The sequence below is a fragment of the Arachis ipaensis genome, chromosome B02 (genome assembly GCF_000816755.2).
Source record: "Arachis ipaensis cultivar K30076 chromosome B02, Araip1.1, whole genome shotgun sequence".
Lineage (NCBI taxonomy): Eukaryota > Viridiplantae > Streptophyta > Magnoliopsida > Fabales > Fabaceae > Arachis > Arachis ipaensis.
The window spans coordinates 79,587,370-79,597,391 of NC_029786.2; the positions used below are offsets into that span (position 1 = coordinate 79,587,370).

Sequence of the window (10,022 nt, forward strand, 5' to 3'; positions counted from 1 at the left end):
TTGATTAATTAGTTTCATAACTATTAAAAAAAATAAAAATACTATTTATATACTAAAATCAGCTACTAATGTATTTATATATAAATATATGTGTAGTTTAATTTATTTTTAATATGTATATATTTCAACATATATCTTATACTGATGGCTGATTTTAATGACTAATTTTAGTGTATACATAACATAGCTGATTAAAACATTAACTAATTTTAAATATTATTTATATAACGGTCCAACTTTCAGTACATCATAATCGTACCAAAATTAAGATGTTACAAACCTATTTCTTTTATTATTTATTTAATATTGAGCCTTTATACGTTAACACGTTCCGATTTTAGGTAAAAACTAGTAAATTTTTTGTTTTTATTCATTAAAAATCATTTAACATAGACTTCCAATAAAAAACAATTACATAATATACATTATAGTTAATCAATGAATAATAAATACAAACTTACCCCTCTAAATAAAACTTCAACTAATAAGGTGAGGGGGAAGAAATAAATTCTAATTCTAATAATAACACAACTTGTAAATAAATTCTTCTATGCTTCTGCAGCTTCGCAATAAGCCTTCGCACCTATAGCTGAAAAGGTTAGAAAGAGGGGGGAGAGGGGGGGGGAGGGGAGTGTTAAGAACTGGGGAGTCCTTAGTAGGGTCGGAGTTAGAAGTTAAATTCATTTTACTATTATTAGCCAACAACAAGCAACATAATACATTTAACTTAATAAATAAAGAACACAAAAGTCAAACAATCATAAAGTACATACAAAACACCCACACATATACACAGAAAATATATCAAAGAGAAATATGTGGAAACAAGTATGATGCATGTCTAGTTCTAGTGTAAGTCATGAGCTCATGTATCGGTTTCTATCCGCTCCTGACGTAACCTATTATTTTTAGCTGGATATGGCTGTTCCAGAACTAAACACAACATTGCAACCCTCTGTAGGTGAACTTTGGTCTACAAAAATAACACTTCTACAAGTAAACTTTGACTTATAGGAATAGCAACTCTCTATAGATGAACTTCGGCCTACAAGATCTTTAGGGCTAATGAAAAAGCAGCACACAGTTTACGAGTGTCTCTGTCCCTGTGTTTGACCCAAAGCCTAATCAAACATTCAGTTCTCACATACAGTTTTCTTAAATCATTTTTTAGTTTTCAGTCAATCATTCAGTGCCTAGTCTAGTCATTCAATTCTCAATTTCTAAGTTGTATAATATTTTTTTTTTCAGTCATCAATAATCTATCCTCAGTCATGCTTTTATTTATCAATTCTCTATTTTCATTAATTATTTTAACCTCCTTCTTTTATTATTAAGATAATTATTTAAATGATAATAATAATATATTATAATATTTCAAAATTTATTTAATAATATTTAACTCCTCAAAAGTCTAAAAAAGTCATTTTGACTCCTAAAACTTTTCATCTGCTTTAATCACTTAACTTTTAGAAATTTCATTTTAACTCTCAAATTTTTTTTAATTAATTTTCAGTCCCAAAACTCTTTCTTAATTAGAATTTAGCCATGAAATAATTAAAAACATGAGGGTTTAGTCTTCTTCAAGAAACCAAAGCAAACTCATCAAACATTCATTAATTTTTAACTAATTTTTCAATATTTTCAGTAACCAAATTTATCCAATCTTTCTCAAACCAAAGAACAATATTTCAGCCATCATAAACACATCAAAATACATCAATTAAGCTTGAATTCAAGCCTTAGAAGCTCACGGTTCAACAACAACAACAATGACTTCCAAGCTTAATTTCTTCAAAGAAACATTATTAAATCAACATATAAACACTCAATTTCAACCACCAAACAATCAATTATCACTACAACATTTTTTGGCTATTGCAACATATATTCAAGACAATACTTAAAAAAAATTGCCTAATATATATATAGGCAACATTTTATACTAGTAGCAATAAAATAAGATTATAACAAAAAATTTTAATCAACATACTATAAGTGATGCTATTGATAAATTAAAAGACACTTATCAAATGTTGTTCTATCAAATATACAAAAACAACCATTATAAAAATAATATATTATTCTTTTTAAGAGTTGCCTTAAAATTTATTTTAAACTTCACTTATCAAGTGTTGCCTAAAATTTTTAATATTTCTTAAAAGAAAAAATCCAAACGGCATGGCTAATTATTTTGCAGAGAAATAAAAAGAGGGAGAAGAAGAAAGAAGAGTCTTCTCGTTCTTCAATCCCTAACCCTAACAAAACCCCAACCTTAACAAAATCCCTAACTCCAATTCATTCCAAATCTTTCGTTCCTCTCTGGTTCTTCAATCCATTCGATGATGATGCGCGTTCCTTTATTGAGATTTGATCTCAATCTCTGCTCGCGAATGAACTTCGATCGTTGAGCTTCGATCTTCTCTGCTCGCGAATCAGCTTCGATCCTCTGCTCCTCTTCTTGTTGAGCTTCGATTCTCTGCTCGTTGAGCTTCGATTCTCTGCTCGTTGAGCTTCGATCCTTTCTGCTCGCATTTATCATCACCGGTCACTGTTCGATTATCATTGCTCGCATTTTTTGTGAGATTCTTATTTTTGGCGTTCTTCTGTAGGTACTACACCTGATGATTCTACCGTTCTTTTTCTGTTCTATTTTATCACCTTTGTATTTTGAATCCTAATTTTGGCTTAAACTTGTTGTTGTGCACATTAATTTTAAACTTGTTCTGCTCTACTATCACTGCTCCAAAAGCTGGTTGGTGCACGAATCCTCACACTCCGTACAACTGAACCAGCAAGTGCACTGGGTCATCCAAGTAATACCTGAGTGAGTCAGGGTATAAAATAAAGAAAAAAAAAAGGGGATAAAATACTTTGTGAATTCGAATGTAACCAGTGATAAGAAGATAGTTAAGGCTTAGAGATGCTTTGTCCTTCTGGATTAACTCTGGTATTACTGTCTTCTTCAATTGTGAATGATTTCTTCTATGGCAGGCTGTATGTGATTGACGCTGGTTTGAGCAGCCGCCAATACTCCTCCATATCTGAACCCCAGGGTTAGTGCGGATCCATTCTGATTGAGGGTGAAGTCCTATAGTCCATTCCCCTTCATGATCCTACTCAAAATGCCACAGATAAGGTCGGATCTTCCGAATCAGAGAATGCTGCGCCTTTGGGTTCTAACCTCTACCACAGAGACCCTAATCTCCCCGTACTTCGGCTGAACTGATGTTTCGAGAAGTCCCCAACGAAGTCGTGGATTAGCCGTCTAAGAGATGTATAATCAAGCTGGTGGTTCATCATTGTCCGATGAAAGACTCACTCTGAACCCATGTAGAATGTGATAACCTTATACCAGTTCAATGCATTCATATTGATGAAGAACGAAGATATATCTTAGAATTGGATCAAACACGAATTGAAGAGAAACAATAATACTTTTATTAATCCATAAAACTCAGCAAAGCTCCTCACCTCAACCTAGGAGGTTTAGAAACTCATACTAATAGAAAATACAATGTGAAAACTGAAATATGGCAGATCCCCCCCTTAGAATATTTGAAAAAGGTCTTTAAATACTAAATTAATGACTAAGAATTACATAAGAAGGGTAAAACAGTATTTTAGTGCTAAAATCCACTTCCGGGGCTCACTTGGTGAGTCTTTGGGTTGAGCTTGATTGAGATCCACGTGCTAGGAGGCCTCTAGGGCGTTGAACGGTGGCTAGGGGGTCCTCTTTGGGCGTTTGGATGCTGGTCTCCTCCTTTGGGCACTGGACGCCTGGACTGGAGTAGGAGGCTGGCGTTGGACGCCAGTTTTGGACCTTCAATTCTGAAAAAAAGTATGGTCTATTATACATTGCTGGAAAGCTCTGGAAGTTAGATTTCCATAGCCATTGAGAACGCTCCATTTGAAATTCTGTAGCTCTAGAAAAGCTCTTTTGAGTGCATGGAGGTCAGATCCGGACAGCATCTGCAGTGCTTTCTCTGTCTCTGAATCAGACTTTTATTCCAACTCCTCAATTTCAGCCAGAAAATACCTGAAATTACATAAAAATACACAAACTTAAAGTAGAATCCAAAAATGTGAAATTTGCACTAAAACCTATGAAAACTTAATAGAATTTAAACAAAACATCCTAAAAACTATATGAAAATGATGCCAAAAAGCGTATAAAATATCCGCTCATCACTGGTCAAATCACGAACCTAACAGAAACTCTGCAATAGCCGGCAGCAGAGGCTGTAAATCGCTTTCGTCACCGTCGTCATTGTATAGCTCGAAGGCAGCACCTGCTTCACAATCAGCGTCATCGCTAAGGACACAGAGAACAATCAAATGGCATGGTTGAAAGGGGAGCAGTTTCCTGTGGCATTGCGGCGGTGACGGCAGAAACCTTGGCGACTGGAATGGGAGACGTTGGATAAGGGGCTGAAAAAGTGGTCCTGAGACGGCAAAAATTGTGTTCCTCTCTTTTCGCATTCATCTATACCTGGTTTTCATCATAAAATAAACTGCATGTCCTAACAGATCTCTTTTCTCCATTCTAATAAGATGCTTACTATGTTAGTTTGGAATTAACTGGTAACCGAAAATTTATAACATTAGCTGGTTTTTGAACCTTTCATAGTGCGGTAATCATGTCTTTTATTGATTAGTATACTTCGGTTTGGGTTGTACCTTGTAAAATATGTGGAAATGGTGAATATGATAACCAAAATGGTTATGTAATCATTCCTTGGCTACAGGCATAAAGCTGTTTGATAAAGATGATATCCAACAACTAGTTTTGCATTTAACATCCTGTGGCATTTTGTTGGAGTTCTGCATTATTGCTTGATGTTTGTACTCTCAGAACAAGGTCACGACACTAGTATATTTAAGGACAGATACTATTTTCCTTGGTGACTTTCACCTTGAATTTGTGTATAAATGCCATGTGTTCATTCAAATTAACTGGCTCCATGGATGCTACATAGTTTTCCTTTTTGTTCCTCCTTCTAGTATTTAGCATAAATATTTTATTGTATTTCTCTAAGCTGTATCTTCAATAATGATCTGCATTTTATGATTTTTTCAATTCAAATAACAATTCTAAAATTAAATTATTAATTTAGTTTGGTGCTTATTTGTTGTATGTTGTACATCACATAATGCAAAAGGGAAGGATTCTTGCAAAGAATCAAGGAAGTAGACGGTGAAGGATGCAACATATATGGCTTCTTGGAAGTAAATAAGGTGGCAGGTAATTTTCAATTTGCTCCGGGCAAAAGCTTTTAGCAATCTGGTGTACATGTACATGATCTGCTATCTTTTCAAAAGGACTCGTTTAATGTAAGAGCTGATCTGTTTACTTTGCATACTTCTTGGTGAACTAATTGCAATTTTTACTATGCATGATCTGGAAATATAATTTTTTTTGTCAATCATGAGACTTCATATTTCAAGAGACTAAATAATCTACATGTGATACAGTTAAGTCACCACATCAACAGATTAGCTTTTGGTGATTATTTTCCTGGTATGGTGAATCCTCTTGATCGGTGAGCTTCTTTTGTTCTGAAAACCTCAATTATATAAGGTAGATAAGGTAGATCTTTAATAGAGATAATGTTTGACTATTAAGGGAGATGATGTTTTGGGAATGTATAAAACAGAGTACATCTTTTAAGTACCATGAATTTCTTTAGTTCTTTTGGGGATTTATTGTTAGTGGTGCAATTTTTTGGCAGCTAATTGTTGGTGGTTCACTTTGTTAGAGTTGTTATTTGATTGACTCCTTTATGCTAGTTCTTTGAGGATAGAGATTATTTTTTGAGGTGCTTTATTTGAGTTTTGTTGTAAATTATGTTGGTTGAGAATAGTCTATAATTCATGATTTAGATATGCACTTATGATCTTTTGGTATCAATAATTTTCCATTTTCTCTTTTTTGTTTTAGCTAGAAATAATTAAACTTGAACTTGCATTGTATGCATGCATGTAATCTTGTAATAATTATTTTATAATAATTTGGTTTGTTCATAATGATTTGATCTCTAAATAGAAGGAGTGATGACTGGAGCTAAGGCAGCTAATATTACTGGCATTGCCACTGCCATTCCAACAGTAAGTATTAATTAGTATTACCATTACTCGTTCAAATAACAATCAATTAACATTTAATGTGTACTGACTATAATAATATTGATGTGAATACATTTGAATTAATTGCAGCTAACGAGTAAAGGATGCTGCCATGGGACAAAGGAAACCTGAATTACACAGCTCAAGTTCGCATAATCTCAACGCACGGTGGGTGGAGCAACATACCTCAAAGTAGCTGATACAAGACCATTTTGGTAAATGCTAGAAACAATTCCTTCAACCAACAACCCCTCGAATAATCCTTGAGCTTTACTATCTAGCAAATTAAAATTTATATGTATGTATTCAAGTAGAATAATCCTTGAACTTTAATTAGCTTGACATATGTGAATTAGAAATTGTTATAATATAATAATGTATTTGAAATTTTTTAATTTGATAATATCTATTCAACTAGAATAAGTTGAGGTTTTGTCTCTATTATCATGTGTTTAATTTTATTGTACCCTAATTATAATGGAATGTTTAAATTATTAGGTAGTGTATTATCTCAATAAAAAAGCAATGGTTTTAAAATGATTTGTATGGTAATAATAGAAGAGGCAAGGCCTCTAAATTGATGCCATAGTAGGAAAAGAAATGACAACGCGTATAAAATGTCATAGTCACTTGAATATGCAACTCTTCCAAGGGTTGCTATATAAATGAATAGACAACGCTTTTCACTAGTTATAAAATTAGTAGAAAAGAGAGTCTCTAATAAGCGTTGCATTAGACTTTAAGCGTTGTTTTTGTTTTAAAATAGGCAACGCTTTTGAAGAGTTGCTTCTAAGAGCGTTGCTTTTGAAGCAAACAAACGTTGTCTTTGACCTAATGCAACGGCCGTATCTGCAAGGGCCTGGAAAACGTTGGTTTAGGTCCAAAACTGCTGCCATAGATTAAAGACAACTCTTTTTCAATCTTTAGGCAACATTTTCTAAATGTTGTTTCAAATGAAAAATGTTGTAGTGTATCAATTAAATTTCAAGAACACAATTAATTCTTAATTAATTTATCAAACTCTACCTCTATACAATAATTACAACAACTGAAGCTCTAGGAAAAGTTTCTGACCGAATAATTGAAAATAAACGTTAAAAATCGGCTACTCAACCTTCTCCTCACTTTGGCCGAATAATGCAAGCTTGGGAAAAAAACTCTATTGTCGATTTCTCCTGAACAAAAGTGACGTCAACGTGAAAAGGAGTTATTAAAGTTATGGAGCTCAAGAAATCGAGGTTGAAAGTTCTTGAAAGGATCACGGTTCTCTCCTCTCTCTCAGCTTCCCCTTTTTTTTTTCTTCAAAATGAATTCAGCCATACAATTTGATAATGATTAATGGTGTTAATGATGATTAGGCGGCAAGGGTGGGGGTTGGGTGTCAAGCATTAGGCCTGCTGAGTGAGTGAGTTAAGTTATAAATATCTTAGACGAATAATTATAAAAGTTGAATATATTAAATCACAAGTAATAAAATATATAGAGATGAATATAAAAAAAATCAAACTTAATAAAATAAAGGGTAAAAAACAAAAATAAGCCAAGGAAGAAATAATTTACGTGAATAAGCCAAAACAAAAATTGCTTCATGAATCCACCAATGCACGTTTATATGTAGTTTGAACTAGCTTGGTTCGAACTCCATTTCTACATAATTCGAACCAGCTTGGTTCGAATTATACACAAACACACGCACACACTAATTCATTAATAAATTTTTTTTAATAAATTATTAATTTTTTAACAGCATAATTCGAATTATACTATGAATTACTGTGTGTAATTCGAACCAAGCTGGTTCGAATTACGTGTGTGCGTGTGTTTGTGTGTAATTCGAACCAAGCTGGTTCGAATTACGTGTGTGCGTGTGTTTGTGTGTAATTCGAACCAAGCTGGTTCGAATTATGTGTGTGCATGTGTTTGTGTATAATTCGAATCAAGCTGGTTCGAATTATGTAGAAATAGAGTTCGAACCAAGTTGGTTCGAACTACATATAAATGTGCGTTGGTAGATTCATGAAGCAGTTTTCGTTTTGGCTTATTCACGTAAATTATTTTCTCCCTTGGCTTATTTCTGTTTTTTACCCTAAAATAAATGATAACTTATTTATATTTAAATTTTAAAAAATACGGATCGTTAGAGTCGTGAAGTCTATTCTTTGATAATAATTTTTTGTCAACAGGATCGTTCTAGTGTGTTTTATATTTTTATGCAAGACTTTCTTTTTCTTTTAATTAAATAATGCCATGTGTATTTCATGTGTTTGAAATCAGGTGTTACATAATTAGACTAGAAAACTACAGCACCCCAAAATATGCTAATCGTGATAGAGGTACTTACACTCCTAGCCATTTTGAATTGTTACAAACACTGAACCAACTCAGCATACTTGCAACATCAGCTGAATTATATCATATGTGCAAAATTTATTAGTTATAGAAGTGCCTGAGTTCATGCATCATGGTTTTTACCCTGCCTCGGAGCATTATATTATAGCAACTACTCAAAAGAAGATGGCAAAAATATCTTTTCATAAAGATGTTTTATTTAAAAGTATGATTTATTTATTTAGCCACGTTTTAAACAAAGACACACTCCAACATCCAAAAAAAAAAAAAAGATTTTCACATGAAGATAATTATAAAGTTTTCATTGTAGTATCTACCTTATATTATTAGGCTTTGTTAAGTTTCAAGTATATAGAATTGAGGCAGAGGGCCGAGACTCGCTAGAAGAAGGATTTTGGTTGCCTAAATCAGCATTATTAGGAGCCTGCAGCTGCTCCAGTAATGTAACAACTTCATCTATCTTTGGCCTGAAACGGGGTGATGATGATATGCATCGCAAGGTGAGTGTGGCTAGTTCATAGGCTTCCTCAACTGAATACTGCCCTTCAAGATGCGTGTCCAAAACTTTTAAGACCTTGCATTTGTTAGCCAGGTATGGTCTAACCCACTCCATCAGATTGAGTTGCCCAGTTGGTCGATTCCTATCGATCAGCCTCTCGCCGGTAAACATTTCAAGTAGGACTACTCCGAAATTGTAGACAGTAGCCTTAGCAGTAGAATGGCCTGCACTAACATTGTGTTTAGCCAACTAACCAAAAAGATATTAATCATGAATTAATATCATAGTAATATTACATGACTAAAAAATATTATTATTTTAGATCAATATTTGGCTTTTAATAGTTTGCACCCACATTTACAAGAGTTTACACACATAAAACACATAATTTACACCTATATTAGAGTTTAAACATAGCTTGCACCCACATTTATTAGAATTTACCCACATTAGTAAAATTTATTTGTTAAAGACAATTTCATTGTTGTGTTGACCAAATGATAACCAAAATTATTGAAAACTGCTGGTCTCCAAGATTTTCTGTTAATATAAATTGGGATCAAAAGTTGTTCAGCAACTTGAAACCAACCGTACCAGTTAAAAAAATTTCGGGAGCTATATATCTACCAGAGATGAACTCCGTGGCAAAGGCATGACCTATGTTGCTTATCTGTCCATGCTTTGGCAACCCAAAGACCGAAAGTTTTGCATTGTAATTCTGTAACCAAATCAAGAAATATATTCAGTTATGATGTCCAAATAATTACCCCTGCTTTTAACAAATTACCAAAACACTGTGTCATGAATCTGTCATATACTGCAAGCACATACTGAGTCAAGTAAGACATTGGTAGTGTTAAAATGAACACACATCAATTTTGTTTCTGCACTGTGAAGGAATGCAAGCCCTTTGGCTACATGAAGAGCAACCTTTAAACGGAGACTCCATGATAGAGGTTGTAAGAGTGAGTGTCCTGCTACAATAGTATATCCAAATGTTAAAACTAGTCCTAAGTTGAACTTTTAAGAGTATGTGCAATGATGGGGCAGA

At 33.6% G+C, this 10,022-nt stretch overlaps 1 pseudogene; it reads right to left on the reverse strand.

The window, feature by feature from the left end:
* Positions 8,754-10,022, reverse strand: part of LOC107627441 — a 2,415-nt pseudogene continuing 1,146 nt past the window's right edge.